The sequence below is a fragment of the Alexandromys fortis genome, unplaced genomic scaffold (assembly GCF_014885135.2).
Source record: "Alexandromys fortis isolate MF-2015 unplaced genomic scaffold, M_Fortis_MF-2015_v1.1 scaffold_27, whole genome shotgun sequence".
NCBI classification, from domain to species: Eukaryota; Metazoa; Chordata; class Mammalia; order Rodentia; family Cricetidae; genus Alexandromys; species Alexandromys fortis.
The window spans coordinates 5,903,072-5,923,768 of NW_026067952.1; the positions used below are offsets into that span (position 1 = coordinate 5,903,072).

The following is a 20,697-nucleotide window of genomic DNA, read 5'->3' on the forward strand; positions in this document are numbered from 1 at the left end:
TGCAGACAAAAGTGACACAAAACACAGGCCTTGGCAGGCTTTGCCAGTGAAGAAAACAGATACTGTAGAAGGAAGAACATCATCAACTGGGTAGCACTGGGCTCTAGGCTAAAATCAGGAAGCTGGGTGTCTACATAATCCCACTTAAATAGGTAGTCCAAGAGGAGAGAGAAAACTTTTCAATGGTAATGCCCCATGGCTTCCCAGTGTTTTCTCACTCTACACAAGGAAGAGGCCAAGATGATTCCTCTCCCTGCTGTGGGTTCTAGGGAACACTGAGATCTTGATTCCTTCAAAGACTTCTTTACTAGGTCTGTTTTACCTGAGAATCAGGAGGATGTGACTTGAGAGGCAATGGGTACATAGAAGGACAATGGGACAATATATAAGACTGTACTTTCCCACAGGTCTTGGGGCCATAGTCCTGTGATGTATAGTGGCTACTCCACTGGCTTCTCCGAAGACACGTTACTCGGCAGATGGAGAATGGCAATGATATTAGAAGAACTAGAACAGACAGCCTGTCTGTCTCTCCATGGCATAGCTGTGTCTCCTCTATAGGGACCTTAGGCTAGCTTTCTTTAGCAGCACACTCAAATATCTTGAGTGTGTGAAATTGTAAGGATGCATGAATGAGTGTAGGAATCCCTAGCTGATTAAGCCCAGACAATGCTTTTAGGGGTATTTCCAGCATCTTCATCCTGTTTCTGTAGTACATTGAGATTCAACAGTTTCTTCCCAGAGATGCCATTAGCACTTGGGAGGACGGTAGAGAACTACCTAACACAGAATCCTGCCATTGCCCAGGAAGCCATCCCTCATCAATACAGCCTCAGAGGAAAAGGATTCTTGAGAAATACAACAGTAGGGTTGAGGGAAGGAGATTCATGCTGGGTCTATTACTTGTCAGTTACAACAATCAAAAGCAAATGCTGCCTGAATCCACATATTACCCATAAGGCACTGAAATGAGAAAGATACATGACTCCTCTCATTCCTTTTCTACTATGTATGTGAAATTTCTTTTTGGTGGAATTTTGCTGTAAATATTTTTTTCAGTGTGTGTGGGGGGGGGGACTTGATCCTGGGCATTTCCCAGGAATCTGGCAATTATAAAGTCCTAGAAAGATATCATCACTATCTCTTTAAGTATCACAACCCTTCAGCCATTTTGGTAACCTTTCTTGGGGTTCTGCTGACAGGCTTTGTGTATCTGGAGGAAAATTACATGCCAGACACAGGCCAGCACTCTGGTGATAAAGTAACTTGCTGCTGTCTTGTTCATGACCTTGGGTTCTCTAGCTGTTGTCCATGGGCATCTATATGAATCCCATAGAGCCAGACAATTATCATGTATTTCAGCCCTAACTACTCATTTGGGGTCAATCTGAATTGACCCTAAAACCATTACCTGCTACATTATATACTCAGTAATTCTAATTTGTGTCTCCCCATGATCTCTAGAAGCAGAGCCCAAGGCAAGAATTTAGAGGCATGTTCTAGCGCCCTATTCAGGGAGGGCTCTCAAAAGAAATCTGTAATTGGTAAAAAAGAACGGAATGGGATGAGCAAGAATCTTTTCCAGGCGGGTCAAACTAAGATAGAACTACAGTGAATACAGATGTCTCTGAAGTTGTCTTAGCTCATAGGAAGAAGACACCCTAGCCTTTAACAGACTTTGGCTCCTTCTTTCACCATGGTCTCTCAGGTAGTTATAGAGTAAGTAACAAAGGTGAACCTTAGACTAGACTTGGGAGAAAGTTCTGGTTGTAAGCTCTTAGTCACATCCTGATACTACACCAGCCTGAAATGAGGAACTGGGTGCCAAATCAAAAGTCTCTTTCTACTGCCTCTAAATTCAACAAGACTCCTGGATACATTATACCATGACGTTGAGGGGAAGCACAATGCTACTAGAGTTGTTTCAAGCATGAGAGATTCTAGAACATTCCAAATTCCTTTGCAGAGCACAGTCCAGTCCTGGTAATAGACCTCCTCAGCGCCTCAGAGAGAAGAACAGCAAGAGCATATAAATAAACATTGCTCTTGTTTGGAAACAAAACTTTGAAAGGAAGGCCATAGAAAACCAAAGTGCAAAGATGATCAATTTAAATTTGGGTTCTTGCGATTTTTAAAAAACATGAGAAGTAAGGGAGACACTGCAGAATTGTTAGACAGAGCTCATCTTTGGAAGTTTGGGGATGGGGTCAACTTGAGCAGCACATGGGAAATGAAAGCCTCACATGCTCAAAAGCAGTGTTGCAGAGGAGCTTTTAGTGCAGAAGAAGGGGTGGAAAGAATGTCAGAGCTCAAGGATGGGGAGAAGGGCTGTGACATGCAATCTGGGCAAGAGACAGTCGTTACAATCAGGAAACCACAGCAAATGCTTGTGTTTTCACTGGGTCTGCACAGGAATGGACCCATCAAGAATCAGGCATGGATGGAGGAGGATGGTGGGTAGCTAACTCTCACTGCAGGACTGTTGCTACTGATAAGTTAAGGGGAAGGAGGGATATTGCCTTTAATTGTGTAGCCCCTTGTGACCCACCAGACTCCAATGAACAGTTCCAATGCCATGAACACACACGTGGCCCTGATAAAACTGAATGGGTCATAAAATCAACCCAAATGGCTTGAAGCCTGGAAGGGAACTCATAGGAGAAGGGGGTTGAGATGGGAGGGAGATAAGAAAGGATAGGGTAAGTAAGTAATCAGAATGTATTTCTTCACTTGTATGAAATAGTCAATGGACTAGCTTAATTTGAAGTGGACTGGGCTTTCCTAGGAAGCGTGTGGGAACTTTGAATGAGATACTTAGAATTCAGAGGTGCCGAAGTTCAAATAAGAGATAAAATATGGGAGGTGCATCAGCCTCAAAGACAATCCCAGCTGTCACTGCTGAAGGGGATGTCCAAACAGCTGACTGCATGCCCTTTTGGCTGGGGCAGAGGAGGCCAGGTGGAAAACAGTCTGCTCATGCTACTCAGTTGCAGAACTATACCAGACGGTTCCACTGTCCACATCCAATGGGCCTCTGTGTACCCTTTGGAGCTTTGCTACTTTGAATCAGCATGCTGGTCCCTACCAGTCTTTCCTGCATTATGTGACCCCTATTTGTTCTTTATCCTCATCCAGGCTTCTCCCCTCTTATCTACTACACTTCAGAATATAGTCTTTGTTCAATTATTTTTTTTAGAATTACATTTGATTGATTGATTGATTGATTGATTGACTTTTGTGGTTTGTAGTGTGGGGCTAATATGTATCACAGAACCCATATGGTGATCAGAGGACTACTTGAAGAAGCTCTCCATCTAACATGTGGATTTTGGTAATAAAACTCAAGTTGTTTAGCCTAATAACAAATAGTCAAACGACAAAGCAAACTGCTTTATCCACCGAGTCTTCCTAGTTTTTCTAAGCACTATTTATTTCTTTATGGGGGAAGTACACATGTGCATGATACATGTGTGAGAGTCAGAGAACAGCTTAGAGGGCCACATCTCAAATCTTTTTCACCTTTTGTTTGAGACACGGCCTCTCATTGGCCTGGGAGCTTTTCATATAGGCCAGGCTAGCTTCCCCACAGTTATCTAATGGTCTACCTATGTGCATCTTCCACATGAGCATCACTGGGATGACATGTGCACATCACTGGACATAGCTTTTTATAATAGATTATAGCAATCTGATCTCAGGACTTCCTGCTTGCAGGGCACAGACATTACCAATTGAGCTGTCTCTGAAGCTTCTCGTTTAACTCTTGAACTTACTTGAAGTTGCTCCCAACCTCAGGGCCTTTGTTCATCATGAGCAACCATATGTATCAGCTTAACATATAGACATCTTTTAAGTTGCAGCTTGAATCTTACTTGCTAGAGAGACCATCCTATCTACCAAAGTAGCATACATTCCCAACATCTCTGCTTTGATTGTGACCTGCAAACATGCATGCCCTTGTCTGTATGTTTAATATTTTCCATCCTGATGGATGCCAAGTGACAGACATGTCTGTTTTGATGATCACAGTGTCCCCAGATCTTAGCACACATTGATGCTCAATAATAATTGTTGAACAAATACGAGGATGCTTTGTCTGATCAGTGGACAGATAGATGGATAGATGTTTCTGTGAATTAATGGATCAATAGACAGCTGATCCTAGATTATTAATTTTATTAATTAACTTATCAATGAGTAGAGGGATCCTAGGTTATTATTTTTCCTTGCCCACTTTTTTCTAAGTGTAAACTATATATCAGAACTGTGCTTTCAGAAGATAAAAGTCAGGTAAAATAGAGTAAAAATTGTGTGATCTACATTCCTCACTAACAAAACAGCAGGCCATTCTTTTCTTGTAGTTCATATAGACAAGAATTTCACAACTCCCTCGGCGAGCTCTTTTTACTTTGGACACTCCAGTTGCCAGGAGTTCCTTGACCCTTCATTGGAAAGAGCCCTGTGCATTAGGTTCTTCTAATTTCTGCTGATCAATCTTTGAGGTCACATAATCTTGTCTTCTTTTCTCCTTTTAGAAATAAAATGACTTCCTCTCACCTGTCCTCCTGATCTCTTGAACAAATAGGGTCAAGCAGAAACACAGTTGCCGGTCTTCTGGCACTTGGCTGTAGCCACACTAGCCACCGGCAGGCAGTAGCAGCGCCACCATTGTCCCCAGCCTTGAGGAGAATGCAGCTGGCTTCACAGACTCCTGCTGGGTGCGCAGGAGTGGCAGTTAGAAAAATCAGCCTTGATTTGATTTGCAAACTGAGCCGAGTCATTGAGACAAAATAAATCCGGAAACCCATAAAGCCATTTGCTGAGTTGCTTTGCAAAAGACAGCCACAGTTTTAATCTAGTAAACACTCTAACGATCCCATTAAAGCAGCCCCCTTGGAGTAGGTGCTGAGAGTGAAGCCTCAGAATAATGAAGCATGAGACACAGGGCCAGTGGCACCAACAGCTCTGTCTTGTCCATTAAGGATGGACTAAACCCATTGTCCAACGACAACAGGCAAGAGGCATGGACAATAGCCTTTTGTAAATGTGCCATCTTTTGGCGAGTCTGAGCCTGAAGTGAGCCATTTACCCAGCGTTTCTCTCTCCTCTCTCCATAATGGATCCTCACTCCTACAGGAACTGACAGGGACAATCAATAGCCCTTCTTTAACGAGATGCCCTCATTTTGCAGATGCTAAGATTGGGGACAAGAGGATGATGTGTTCATGGCTTCCTTATCCACAGAAGAACAGGCCACGTGTGATACAACAATCCAAGAGCGATGTAAAAATCGTCTTCTCTATGTAGGAAACTGCCAGCCGCACTGGCCCAGTTCTACTTGAAAGGTTTTCTTGCACATCCTGGAGAGATTGTTTGAAATCATGAGACTCAGACACCTGGCTTCAAATTCTGTCTCCAAGTTCAGCTGCCTGGCCTGGGACAAGTCACTTACCATCTCCGAGGCTAGCGCATCACTTTGAAAGTAGATATCATTAACTCTTTCTGTCACTCACCCAAGCGTATGATAGATTAGACAAGGAGCTTCCACCCTTCCTTTGACTGTACAGGTCTTTATAGATCTTGGATCTCTGCAGAAGGCCATCATAGCCTACACCCTAGACATTTCACATGCAATTGTATCCTTCCGCCATGTGTCAGAGGAACTCAGATTAGAATCAAGGTGGAGAAGCTGAAAGTGTACAGAGATGATGCTGCCCTTTGCACCATCTAAAGATCATTCGCTCAGATAAAAACCTTACCCAGACATCTTACATATACACATATACATAGCCATGTCCGGGCACTGTTCTTTCCTCCAAACCTGCTCAGCAGCATCAGAAGAGACCCAAGAACACAGCACGTCCAAGCCTAGCTATAGTAGCTGAACAGGGACATAATGAAATATCTATTGTGAGAGAAAAACAGTCCAGTGAGAAACTCCTGACTGTTGTCCAGTCTTTTGAACTCTTTCAAACTGTGGGAAAGGGAGCTGGAGGCATGAGTTTGGAGGGTTGAGACATAGTACTGCTGTTCTTCCCTAGCTGAGACTAAGGGACGAATATTCTGGGCTTGGAGTTGTGTAATAAAACAAAGTCCCTTTGACCTTTACCACCCCTTATTCTGCCCTGTTTCCATCTCTATCCGAAAATGCCAATGGAATAATATAGCTTTTCTGAGGGTTGTATGAGAAGATGAACGATTACAACATAAAGGACACCATAAAATAACCTTAAGGTCTTGAAAATTCCTAACCCTTTCTTTAATATTTTTCTTGATGCAACAGCTGGCATATATTTCTGGTCTTGTTTGTGTTTTCCCATCTTCTCCCTCCCTAGATGAGTGCATATTGCATTCTTTCTTCCATACACACCTCCTCCGCACCCCACTCAGGAAGGCCGAAGCTGGTACAACAGAGGCCAGGAAAACTAAAGTCAACACAGACTCTTGTCCTCCGAGTACATTCCTGAAGACATGAGATACCTGGGTTGGCTTTAGCTCACATCTGTGCTTCCAAAGAACTTAGTCTCTTAAAGGGAAAATGAGACCTAGGAGGGAAGGATGGGGAAATTTGGAATAGGCTAAAGATGCAGGTTAGAAATTAAAAGAATTTAAACCCCATCAGTGGGCTCTCAAATGAGAGGAGGGATTCCAAAATGTAAATACCTATGTGTTCTAGTATTACGAGACTTTTCTTGGTGAGATGTGAGCCAACATCTGTTCACCTCAGATAGGGTACCAATGGCAGCTCAAAGAAACGGTGCAACACAAATCTAGCTTAGAGAGTCAGTGGGATTTTTGCGGTAACCAACAGAAGTAGGGGAGGCTCAAAAGCAGCTGCCTCTCGACAAAGCCTCCCCCTAGCATGGATGATAGCTCATGAACACTGTGTCCCTGGAGCTGTCTGTGTGACGTGTGCACAGCTCTGCTGGTCAGAGTCTCCTCTCCCCAGCAATTGGCACAGCTCATGTCATCTTGGAGGCGACCCTGTGGATCTTGTTTCAGGAGCTTCCTAAGATTTATAATTTTCATTTACTCCCTGAGTGTTAACTCGCCTCCTTCCAGGAGGAAACCATCCAGGTGAGGGGGTTAGCTACATGGAAGTCAGTCATAGGACTCTGTGTAGCGATGTGGTGATGAGAGGTTACAATGTGTTGAAAGAACTAAGACATGGCCTTCATCAGGTGCTAAATAAATGTTGGCCGTTGTTATTATCTCCACTCAAGAAATGAACCCATGTAAGCTCAGGAGAATAAAACCTTCGGGTCTCCAGGAATGCTGCTCAGAGATGACTCCATATCACTATGACTTTTTTCTCTATCATAAGATATTGCATGAACCACCGGTAGGATTGTTTAGGTTCTATTTGTTAACCCTTCTCCATACCCTTTTCCTACTGATGATTGGTACGTGTGCTTTCAGGTTGTAACAGGCATTGTATCTCTTCAGGGGTATTTAAGTTAAGATCTAAAATCTGGAGCAGAAACTGAGGAGGCTTGAGGAGCTCCTAGCTCTCTTCACTTCCATACCAAAACTGAAAAATTAGTTTGTCTTCAAGCTTGTCTTTTCTAGGGCCAGCTGTAGCCTGTAGTATCTCTCTATACTTGACATTCATTGCTTTGAAAAGAAAATGTCAGAGGCTTCCACATTCTAGTCTTCTTTTTATTTACAGTCTCAAGTTTTTTTTAATCATGGTTTCTTAAGTCTATAAATATGCCAAACAAATTCTGTGCAGAGAGACATAAATCACAAACCCTCCGGTCTTTGAAAAATTAGGTGGTGCAGGAGAAGGAAGACCATGCCGCCTACTCTTCAAATGGGTTTAGTCAGGATAGGATTAGCTTTGCTACAATAACAAGTTACAGCCAAATCTCGGTAGCTTAAATATCTCACTCAGACGTGACTAATGTTGTCTCCGCTCCGTGGCCTTGAAGAGAGGACATGATAGAGACTAACTTCCAGGTGACTCGGTCTCTTCTGTACATCTCAGAAGTAAAATGGCACTGGTGAAAAGTACTTCCAGTTCCGTGTGTGGGTCCTACTCCTATTTCCGTTTCCCTGTTCTGCTAAGATCTATAATCCACACCTTACAACTGCTTCTCACTCACCAGACGAGCACCTGTCTCTCCCTGGGTCCTTATACCTGCTAGCTGAGCATCACACCGGATTAGTATCCCTGGAAGGTAAAGCAAGGGGGCCTCCTCCAGGCTCAGCCGGCTAAATGAAGACTCGTGCTGCCCTCCTTAAACTCATTTTCCAAGATACCTATTATTACCTGCATGGTTTGGGCAAAGAGCCTGACTTAGAAGTGCCTACAATTTACCAAGTGACGTGCCTGGTAAATGAAAAATACCGAGCCAGAGTTTTATGTACCCAGTTAGCTTTTATTGCTTGTTTATTAAGTGAAATTTCATATTGATATGTGGCCCCTTATTCTCTAGAGGTGGCGAAGTTCATCTTTGGGTTTGCACAGGATTGGATTCTAGGCCAGCAAAGGTGTTTGACTGTTTTGCATCTCAATGCCGGCATCCACGGACTGACAACAGCAATGCCGCTTATTTCCCCGACCTAATATAAGAACCTAGCAAAGTAGTGCGTACCAAGTGCTCTGTGTGGTAGCCGGCTTATAATACACCCTCAGCAAATGGTAGGCACTGGCAGAGCTAACACACATATACCAATATAGCGTAAGAAGTCTAAAATGACTGTTTGCCGGGGATGCCATTGGAACAGGAAGGGAAATTCAAAACCAACCAAAGAAAAAAATAGAACAGGCTTTCTCGGAGTGTGTGGGCACAAAGCCAAGCTTTGAAGCGAGAGTAAAAATGAACACAGAGGATGGTATTAGGGTTAGAAAAAAGGTTTCCAAGTCAAAGAAGTAGATATGTGAATCCTCAGAGGACGGGATGTTCAGCATGCCATGTAATGGGAGTTAGGAGCAGTCCTGAGGGAAAAGGTGCTGCTGGGGTTGGAGAGATGTCTCAGTGGTTAAACAAGATGACTGTTCTCTTACTGAGTCCCAGCACTCACATCAGGTCACTCACAACTGTTTTCAACTCCAGAACCAAGGGGATCTGATGCATCTGACACCAAGGGTACCTACACTGGTGAACACGTACTCCCCGTATAAGCGTGTAGTGAAAATAATAAAAATAAACATTTAAAAAGAGAAAAAGAAGTACTATGCAAAACCACTTAGCACTAAATATAGCCCATGATTCTCATATTCTCTCTCTCCCTCTCCCTCTCCCTCTCACTCTCCCTCTCCCTCTCCCTCTCTCTGCCCAGTGAGAGTTGTTATGGCTGGGAATGCTTAAGCAGACTCCTTTTTCAGGAGGGTACCCTAGCTGCAGCCTTGACAGGGGATGGGGAAGATGAACTGAGGCAGGAACCAGGCTGCAGAGAGAACACTTAAGATGCTGCTGAAGGAGGCCATGTAGTAGTATGAGTCTTGTCCTCTCTCAGCCATTTGTTTCTTCTTCTGACTTGTGAGGTCAACAGTACCTTGTCTCACCTGCCTCATAGGGCCTGGAGGAAAACAGACTAATAGAAAATAACTGCTTAGAACAGGGGTTAGCAAACTTTTCTATAAAAGACAAGGAAGTGAATAACTTCAATTTGTAGGCCTCAAGGTCTTTCTCCTACCTATTGGCTTTGTCACCACAGCACAAAAGCAATTGTAGAAATACATAGGAGGAAATTTGTCTTAAAATAAAACTCTGAGAATGAAAAGTTTTAATGTATATAATTTTCATATATGTTATAGTTTCACCTCTTTCCTGTGATAAAACACTCTAGCCAAAAGCAAGCTGGGGCAGGAGTTTGTTTCGCCTTATTGGTTATAGTCCATCACTGTGGAAAGCCGAAGCAGGAGCTTGAAGCAGAAACCACAGAAGAACACTGCCTGCTAGCAGACTCACAGGCTCACGCTCAGCTGGCATTCTGGTGCAGCCCAGAACCACCTGCCTAGAGAGTGATGCTTCCCACAGAGGGCGGAGCCCTTCTGTGTCTATCGCAGCCAAGACAAACCTCAGAGAGATGCTCACAGGCTGCTCAAATCTGAACAAGCACTCAACTCAGATTCCCTTCTCCACTGTCTCTAGGTTATGACACTTTGGCAGTTAAAACTAATTAGTACGGCATAGTGCAAAATAGTAGTCATATTCTTCCTGAACCACTGAAAGATCTGAGAGCCATTCTTGCCATATACCCACACAAGAAATAGCGTAGGTACCAGCCTTGGGTCACAAGCGCACCACTGACTTAGAAAATGCTTTGGAATGGACAAAGCTTCACGTCTTTCAGAACAGAAAGTTATGATCACTACACATGGGCGGTTTATAGCTGCCAATGGGCTGTTGGTCAAGGTTGCCTCTTGTATCATCTTGGAAATAATGTGTTTTTCGTTTATCACTTCATCTGGGACACACGCGCATTATCACTCTCAACATTTTTGAATAAAGAGCTTGTGCAGTTTTGCTGATAAATGACCGGGGAACCTTGTAAGTCTGTGACTGAGAGTGTAACACTTGCTCGGATGTTTGTGTCACTTTCTGTAGACACATGAGCAGACAGGAACATTAAAGTTAGGCAAACTGGGCTTTGAATGCAGCCTCTGCTAGTTACTATTTTTGGAACTTTGACCAAGTTGTAAAAATTTTTGAGTTACAACTTCTTCATTAATTTATTCATTTACCTGACAAATATTCATTGAGTACCTACTATGTGCCAGGCACAGTGGAGGGCTACAGAAACACATTAATCAGTGAGACACATCACCTACCTTCAAGCAGACTCCAGAGTGAAGGAGAAAGCATCCGTTCCCAATACGGGGAGGTTGCTGCAATGAGAAAGGGACTAGGAGGAAGCGACGGGAAGACAAGGGAGGCACACCTGCTCCAAATGCAGGACCCTTGAGGGAAGAGCCAAGCTGATTCCTCAAAGGTTAGCAGTTGTCTGCTGGGGGGAAGAGGCAGGAGGAAAGACATGCCAGATGAGTGGCTGGCCCAGGCATGGTCTAGAGACAAGACAGCAGTGGCTGTTCATCATGGGAATGTGTTGACAGCCAGGCAGAGGGTAGGTAGGATGATGGGGGTGGAGAGGGATGAGCATGGCCCGGAAAGCTGGAAACTCATCACCAATAATCTGTGAGCTGTGCCAAGGGGTTTACCTGTGAAGACAGTGAGGAAAATGAGGCTGCACTCAAAGGGTAGAGGCTCAGTAGGAGGGGAGGAAGAGCAGAAGCTGCGAGCCCATCTGAAGCTGTTGAGATGATCCAAATGCAGTTTAGGATGGCTGGAGAAAGAGGGACTGACGCTGGAGGGAAGAGATCTTGGTCCAGTTTCCTTAGAGCAAAATCGGGAAGAGCAGGTGACCAGTAACAAATGGAAAGTCATGTTTAAAAAGGGGGGGGGAGGGTAGAAGGTAGATGACCTTACTAATAGGGGTGAGGGTAGTCACCCAAGTTTCTCCACAGAGATGCTGTGTGGGTGGAGGCACCATTTGCAAAGACTAGAAAGACTGGGGGAGATGCACTTTGGCTGGAGAAGTGACAGGTTCGTTTGTACTATCACCGACCTTCCCAGTTGTCCTATTTCTTGGGAACACTGTACGTGAGGTACTTGGCAGAGTACCTGACATGTCATGCCTGCTTGATAAATGGTGACTCTTACTCTTTTGTCATTTAAAAAAATCTATTTCAGGCCCCTGTTTTGGTAAAGCATGATGTTCTTTTGTTGTTTAGTATAAGCTCTTCAGAGCCAGAAGAATTACGGTCTTGCTCATTGTACCACATGTGTTCATGTGTGTTTCTTTCTCTTCTTCTCTTCTGCATGCTGCCTGGGGATTGGCTTCCTTGTGGTCAGCACCAATGGGCAGCGCCCAGGTGACCCCGGGGACTCCACTCTGCCTCCTCACCACAGGTGATCACCAGAGCCCTGGGCAGGAGGGAGGGAATGGCCCAGGGCCCATGCTCCATGGGTTCTCCAGGCCAGGTGCACCAGAGTTAAGTTGGCAGTTCCTTCACCATATCCTCCACCCACCTACCTGCCCATCCACCCCTTCATCCACCCAACCACCATTCTGTTCTCTCCACCTACCTATTCATACAGCCCCCTGTCCTTCCCATTCACTCCTTCTACCTACTGTGTACCAGGCATTGTTCAAAATATTGAGGAATACAATGACAAGCAAAAAGGACAAGTTCTGATGCCTTAGCTGGTTGATGAAAAGATTGCATGAGTAAACGTGCAGTTCTCATTAATGCTAAGGAGAGGTGCATATGATATTTAACACACACACACACACACACACACACACACACACACCTGGAACTAAGGAAGTGTTTCACAGGAGACATGACAACTGAGGGCAGAAGAGAGCTGACCTAGCAGGCCATTTTTAAGGAATGAATAGGTTTGACCACAACCTCAGCTCTACCCTTGGCCCTGATACATCCTTTAGTTGTGACTGGCCCCACATTTCCTTTCAGTTAGGAAGGAATAATAATACTTGCCTCTTTGGGGACACTGTTGCAGTTATGAATTCTACAAATTCAGATTCTTCTGAAATTGCAATCTGAGACTAAATGAGATAGTAAATGTCAAAGAAGCTGGAATAGAAGTGTCCAGCCTAGTGTGAGAATTTGTTTGGCTGTAAATGAGAGCCACCTATTTTCCTCAAACACAGCATAGGTAGAGTTCATTTCACATAAATACATACCATTATTCAAAAGATGCAAAGCCCTCACAAAAGCCAATGCCCATTCAGAACATGGAAAAGACAGACAGCCTGCTAACCATCCCTGTTCTTCCTCAAGAATCCCCTTCTGACAAATGGAGAGCTTCCTGAGACATTTCACATATTTACCCACAGTCTTTATTAAAGGTCTCACCTGTCCCAATCACTGACTGCTCCACAAATAGTGCTGAGAAATAGAGTAATAGGGAAGGATGACACGTGCCCTTTCATCAGCTCCACCCCTTCCCAAATTCAGATACATCACCTGACCCTGTGATGGAGATTCCGGTGCGGACTGTACATTGAGAAGTATGCTCAGACAGAAAGGAGATAGATGTAGGATAGGACAAAGGACAAAGTGTGGCCTGTGTCAGTCAGAGCCCTGGGGATGAGGCGTCTCTGGAATATGGTTGTGCCATAGGTTGGGCCCATGTGTTGATCACCATGGGCTGTCATGAGTGTGCACAGCCTTCTAGAGAGGAGGTATCTATGAACCATTTAGAGTCATCATCTACTGTGTTTGGGGAGTAGATAGACCAATCAAATGAAGGTGATTTGAATGGAGCCTCAGTAGCATCTGCTGTGGTCCTGTGTTGGCCCTGCTATTTGTATTGCCATGAAACACCCTATTCCAGTGTGTCCTTGGCAACACTCAGTCACGCCTTGATTATAGAAACTTAGCCTCCTGGATAGGCTTATTTTTACACTGGGAACCAAGTACCGTGTTTATTTCATACTATCACATTAAAGATTGAATTTAATAACCTCGGAGAATGCCCTAAACATAAAATGGAAGTTCCCATCCTTCTCCAAAACATGCCCACCACCCTCACCCTTCCTCAAGGGAGGTGAAAGTCACAGATACACACACGAGAGCATGCGGAAAGACAGCGAGAGGAAAGAGACTCTCGCCTCTGTCCCCAAAGTGGATTTATGAAGAAACAGTGCCTCCCTGGAGTGTGTATGAGCAATTCCATTTATGCTAGCCATTGTTCTCTGGGCTCTATTCGAGTCAAACAGTGAAGATTATGTTTTCTTTAACCAGAGCCAATCCCATATCGGGTGCATTTGTTCTTACTTTTCCCCTTCTGAGGCATCTGAATGGTCCTCCTCTGACAGGTTTATTTTATCGGGTTCCATTTCTTTCCACCCGTTTTCCAACTTCTTTTGATAGGTGAGGCACCTGTGAGTTTTTGTTTTCTTCCTCAGAGCAGGCTGTCCCTCTCAAATGGTGCTTTTGTTAATGTCCCTTCCCTGGTGTTAATAATGGCTAATGTAAATAATAACTGCCTGGTCTGAGTGATGAGTTTATTGGGCTGTAAGTTCAGGTGGCTGTGTGCATAGCAGCTCCAGCAGGGTGCTGTGCACAACCACGTGGGATGTAGCGTGCATGGCCCAGCCTTGGCGGCGAGTGGAGGCTGATTTCAGCTCTCAACCCTGCCACTTTCTGGTCTGTGGTCCGGTTGAGTTTTCCTTTGTCGAACTTGATCTCCTCCTGTGGAGAAGTGGGATCAGTCATACCTGCTGCCAGGGTTAATAAAAAGTAAGTACTAGTGTTACCATTGCTTGAGTGTCTCTGCCAAGCCAATTCTTCAGGAGTCCCTGAACCATGAGACTTCCCTTCAAGGAATCCCTGCGCTAGACCAAGGCATCTGACCTTGGTACAGCTGATATCTGGGCCTGAATTGTTTTCAGTGGCTGCAGTCCAACCTGTGTACCGTGGGATGTTTAGAGAATCCCCGTTCTCTACAAAATGCCATTTGCATGTCAGCCCCAATTGTCACAACCTAATATATCCAGACATTCTCAGATGTCCCCTAAGGAGCAAAATAACCCTCTACAAATAGCTTTTTAAAAGCTCCAGTGCATCACTGTTCAATAGAAATATAATTTCATCAGTAGATATAATTTCTAAATTTTGAAATCCCATTATGAAAATAAAAGAAACTTGAATTTAATTTTAATAATATAACCTATTTCATCTAACATGCCCCAAATACTATTTAATAAGTAATCAATATTTCACAAAACTATTAAGTGAAACAGATTTCACATTCTTGTTTTTGTACTGTCTGATATCTGATTTTTTTTTTACATTTAGAGTGTGTGTCAATTCAGATGATATGTTTTAAACAGTTAAAATGAGAGTGATATTAAAGAAATAAAACTTGAGGGCAGGGGAGACAGCTTAGTTAGTAAAGAGTCTGCCATAAAAGCCTAAGAACTAGGTTTGTGTCCCCAGAACTGAGATGACAACCTGGTTGGAGGAGCTCACTCCCATGATCTCAGCAGCAAGAGGTAGAGATAGGTAGGTCCCTGAGGCTCAAGGGCCACCTAAACTTGATGAATCTAGAAACTTCAGATTCAAAAGAGTCCCTGTCTCAAAAAAATCAATCAATCAATACATCTATCTATCAGTAAAATTAACTCCGATTCAGGAGAGCACCAACATCAACCTCCAGCCTCTACATTAAACAAACCATATTAGTCCATCTTTTCACACACACGTACACACACTGACACCACCAGCTACACACATATCACATACACCACACACACACACATACAACAAATTATATGCAACAAGTAAACATGCTCTTCATTGCCTCCATTTTAAATTTCAAAATAATTGAAATAAAAATAACGCATTTCAAGTGTAGGATGATATGCGCGCATGGCTCAGTGAGCACCGTTTGGCACAGTACAAATGTACAGAGGAAATGTGACTTTATCTTCTTGGTCCCTGCTTGGGGGGCAAAGGAGCAAATGAGCAGAGTCCAGGTTCTGGAATTATTCTCTCCCTTTTATGTCACACCCCAAGGGGTGTTTCTCCATGCTAGGCATTATGTTTGGTTGTTCAATGTGCATGTGGGGATTTTGTATTAGGTAGAGAGCTAAGAAGTTTCCTTGGAGAAAAATAAGACAAAAGCTTCCCTGGCCAAGACTGCCCATTTTTCTCTAGAAGGCTGACCTGAGGCTACAGTGGACAACTGACCAGTCAATTAACATTTCCCCTGTAGGAACTCAGTCTACTCCAGCCCCACCAGTGCAGAAAGAATGCCTCGTCTCCACCCTTCTTTTTCCTAGCCAAGCCTCTGCCTCTAGACCCAGTTTGAGGATGGGAAGTGTCTGGCCAGAGGCCAGAGTGGGGGATTAAAAGCAATCTCCAATAACATTTTCCTCTCACTGTCTTGACCATGCTTGGTGCCCCATTGTTAATTTGTCCACAAGTAGGGCTTTAGCCCAAGCCTTCTCCTAAAGCCCAAAATATATTTATTGAAACTGGGGGACCCTGAGAAAATTACCCCAACTTTATAAAGCCCAGATTACTCATTTATGAAGTCAGAAGTCATATAGTTGAGTTCGGGTCTGGGTGGTTCAGTGGTGATGAGGTGCAGCTGGAAAAATGAATGTACTCCTAACCAAGGCTGGCAGGTGCTGGTTAGACCTTCCTTGGCACCCATTTCTTTTCTGTGTATCTCTTGCTAAAGCCATTACTATTGTTTCCTCATTTGGGACTTTGCTTTGTGACAAGATTCAGGTTCTAATGATACTCCTGGAAGGTGCTCGGACAGAGCCCTTAGAATATTGTTTCAGGAACATTACAGAGAGCTGTGGGCTTTGGAACAGGGCTCTAAGGGCAGAACGAAGGCAATGAGACATAACATCCACCTCCCAAAGTCAGTGACTGGGCCCCACAGCCTTGAAAACCCGGAGGCCATGACAGCTCACCCATGCAGCAAACAGATGGTATGAGAATAGGAGCTGGAGGCAGCCCTGGGTGAAGCTGCATGCAGAATGCTCACCATTCTGGATGGTGTTTGGTGAGGAAAGGAAGGGCGGACTCTGGGGAAATCTCAGCCTTGGAGACCAGCCATAGAGAAGTGGCTGTTCCAGAGGCCCCGGGGCTTCAAGGAAGTCTGACAGTATGATAAAAAGAACAGTAAAATGAATAATGTCTGTTCCATGCTTCAATGTGTTATGGGAAAATGCTCAGTGTTTCTGTTAATAGCTCATGTAAAAGTTCCCAAATCTCTACCAAGTCAGGTGCTGTTCTGGTTCTACAGAGCAGGCAACTGAAGCTTAAGTGACCAGATAAATAAATCACAGAGTTTGGAAAGGTTGGCACCAGGATTCAAGCCCGGGCCTCTCTAGGCAGTCCAAGTTTACTTACCACACTGTCTGCCAATCTTAGTGAGTGCCTGTGATGAGCCAAGTCCTGGGGGGTCCTACAGCAGTGTCCCTTAGGACTGTGTCTCAAGGGCCATGTGACTCCAGAGCTGCTGCTCCACTTCTTTATCTGCAGAACAGGAATACTAACATTGTCTAGCTGTAGAGAGAACAAGGGAGACGGTCTCCATCATCTTACGTATCCATTACTGTTATTAAAACCTAAACCCATTTTCTAGATGAAGAAGCTGAGACCCAGAAAGGACCAAGCAAAGGGTCAAGCTCTCCAGTGGCCAGGCAACAGCTATAGTGTCTAGGACAAGTGAAAAATAGAAAGGAAGATGGTAACTATCAAGGCCGCAGGCTAGAGGCATCTAAAGAGTCAGATAGAATTTATAAATTCTGGTACGTAATGAATCTGAGATACAGCTAAAAGTCTGGACAGATTTGCACAGCAAGCCTTGCTGTGACAGCCCAAAGCAAGAGGTGAGGGCAAAGAGCTAAGGAGGCACAATACGAAGATCAAGTTGACCTCACACCCCTCCATTCAACCAGTTTCTTAGTTGCTATCAGCATAGACCAGGACTGTGGCTGCAGTTGAAGATCAGACACCCTGGTAGCGGGTCAGGGTTTGGTGCTGCTCTTAGGCCGCAGGTGTGTCTCCAGCACTTGACAAACTGAACCAGATTCTGTCTTTATCCGTGGTCCATTCAAAGTATGACAAGAAAGGAGGCTGCAGGTCCATCATTTGGGCTGCATTTTCTGTTACCAACCTTGTTGAAATAAGGAGCTGCGGCGGGGCCGTGTCCCCAGCACCCCAGCCGCCTGCTAGCTTATGCCCGAAATAACAACACACAAACTGTATTCATTTAAAGACTGCTTGGCCCATTTCTATCTAGCCTCTTCTAGGCTAATTCTCACATATTAATTTAGCCCATTTCTAATAATGTGTGTAAGCACCCCAAGGTGCGCTTACCGGGAAGATTCTAGCCTAGGTCCATCCTGGGTCTGAGCTTCATGCGTCTGCCTCAGAGCACAGAGCTATCGCGTCTACCCGGGAGAGCTGAGCATGGCATCTCTGCTCCAGAGAGCAGAGCTGTCGGGTCTGTCTGAGGAGTCTTACCTCACTTCCTCTTCCTCCTGTTTACTCCTTCCACCTATGTTTTAACCTATCAGGGCCAGCCAAGCAGTTTCTTTATTTAATTAACCAATGAAATCAACAGATTGATATATGACACTCCCACATAACAACCTCTCAATGGAATCGGTAGATTTGTCCAGACGAGGCATACAGGGTTCTCTCCTGTTGCACTCAAACACTCATTCTGCCTTCAAAACAACATCTAGTTGAGCGACTTCTATGGCTGAGGTTTTCATGACACCATTTCACTCCTGGGAAATTTCCTTTAGGCCAAGCAGAAGTCGGGCCATAGTCTTGTACTCAAAACCGCCATCAAATTCAGATTCAGAAACCCAGTGCCATCCATCTCCTCTCTCCTTCTCCATCTTTTGTAGTTGTTATTTTGCTCTTTTGGGGCCCCTCCACCCAGCTCCCAAATAAATACATGGAGACATATTCTTACTAATGAATGCCCTCCCTTAGCTTGGCTTATTTCTAACCAGTTTTTCTTAAATTACCCCATCTACCTTTTGCCTCTGGGTTTTTACTTTTCTCCTTTCTGTGTATCTTTCCTTTTATTCCATGTCTGACTGTGTGTCTGTGTGTCTGTCCCCTGACATCCTCCTTCTCTCCTTTTCTCACTCTTTCTGATTCTCATTCTTTCTATTTATTCTCTCTGCCTGCCAGCTCTGCCTACCCTTTCTCCTGCCTAACTACTGGCCATTCAGCTCTTTATTGGAATAGTTTTAGATAGGCAAAGGAACACAGCTTCACAGAGTTAAACAAATGCGGCATAAAAGAACACAACACATCTTTGCATCATTAAGCAAATGTTCCACAGCATAAGCGGATGGAGCACATGTCTGACTAATATTCCAGAGCAATCTTTGATCTATGATCTGCCAGCTCATTTGGCTCGTGCCACCTCTCAGATGGCTCCGGATCTCTCTTTCCTTTCTATGTGCAGTGCTCATGCACAGGTCTACTGAAGTCTTACTTAATTTACTGCTACGGCTTCATAGTCGGTATGGTCAGCTTCACATTCCTCCTCTTTCAGCGTGTCTCCCCACAGATGCCCGAGTCATCCTTCAAAGAGAAGAGTCTGATTCTGATTGACACATGCCCAAAGCTTCTCCTGCACTGTGGATAGACAGCTTGCCTCTACCTTCTCAATCCCTCTGACTTTATTTCCTCCTTTGCTCTCTTTATCTCTTCCATCCTGATCACATAAGTACTTGCCTTTCTCACCTCATGTCTTCCTTTGCTGAGATGCTCTCCTTTCCATTTAGAAAGGTCTGGCTTTCTAAACCTGTAGGAGCTCTATAAAGCCTGTTATCTCTGACTGATTCTATGGGAAATGGCCAGCTGCCTCCAGCCCAGAGTGAGGGCTCCGCTTCAACTTGGCACAACCCATAACATGAGCTTGCCTTGGAGCTGCTTGGGTTTGTTCTGTCAACTTTTTCCTTGTTTTCAGCAAATATGCAGTGGTTTTTGCTCTTAGTCTCTTGCATGCACTGGCAGATCAAGGGGTAAGAGGTTAATGCTGAGAGAGCATGCACCAGACACAGTACACTGCCTGTTCCTCCTTCTGCAGGGTAATGCTTTATACATCTTACCTGACATGGTTTTTCCAATTTTGTAAGGTCCATTGTGCGTCTCTGGGCACTAAATTTCAGCCTACTAGTAACTCTACATGGCCCCATATACAAAGCCTCCCATACAGACTGGGAGTGATCTTGCTAAGCCTAATGTCTGCCCTGGGTTTGCATGGGGCTGGTTTAGAAGAAGCCATGCATGATCAGAGTCATGGAGTGAGACTTGGTGTGACCAGCATCAGCCATTGTCACAACTCTAGGCCACTTCTACTCTCATCAGCCCAGCACCTCTACTAATAGAAGATTTACATTTCCACCCATCCTCTGAGGAAAGGGGATAGATCTGTTTTAATCAGAAACACACTGATTCAGTGTTTCCATTTTTAAAAGCCATGATTCAAAGGCCAGAAAAAAAGAAAACACGTTCCTAGTGGATTTGGCTGGAGTCTCAGCCATTGCTGCCCTGCTCCACGCTGGTTTATTACCTCACTTGGGTTAGCTGAGCTAATCTGAATTCCATGCTGCATGTTTTCTGGCTCCTCTCTCTGATCCTGCTCATGCTTCTTCTAATCCTAGCTACAGATTTCTCCCTCCCTTTGGGGTTCCTTCTATCTGTTCCAGGCCCTCTGATACCTACTGAAAACTACATGTTGGTGACAGCTAAGTGGTGTTGAACCCTCTGGGCTCCAGACTCAATGCACAGGTTTCTGCAACCAAGGGGCAGTTCTCGTGGAAGTATAGGACACCAATGTGGGGGAAAGAAAGAGAAGGGTGATGCTGGATTGTGACAGGGATGCCTGCTGTGTGTTTCACACCACTGACAACTTGTGGAAATCAAGTGTGTAGTCTAGAATTGTGCGTGCAGTCTTCCTAGACATACTTCTGTGTGAGCATCCAGTATGTGAAACCTTCTCAGTTTACAGGTTGATTTTCCACTCGAAGGTGAGTTCCATGGTTGCAGGATTGTTACTTCATTAACTATCATGCCCGGCACCTCACAGTACTTTATTATCATTGCAATAATTGCAGCACCTCTCAGGTTAGGCCATGTCCAGGAAATGTCTAGGACCTCCCTTC

The 20,697-nt window shown here is 44.5% G+C and overlaps 1 protein-coding gene across 1 annotated transcript in view; it reads left to right on the plus strand.

The window, feature by feature from the left end:
• Ptprt (protein tyrosine phosphatase receptor type T) overlaps positions 1–20,697 on the plus strand; it is a 1,017,256-nt gene that overhangs the window by 856,055 nt on the left and 140,504 nt on the right. The window lies entirely within an intron of this gene.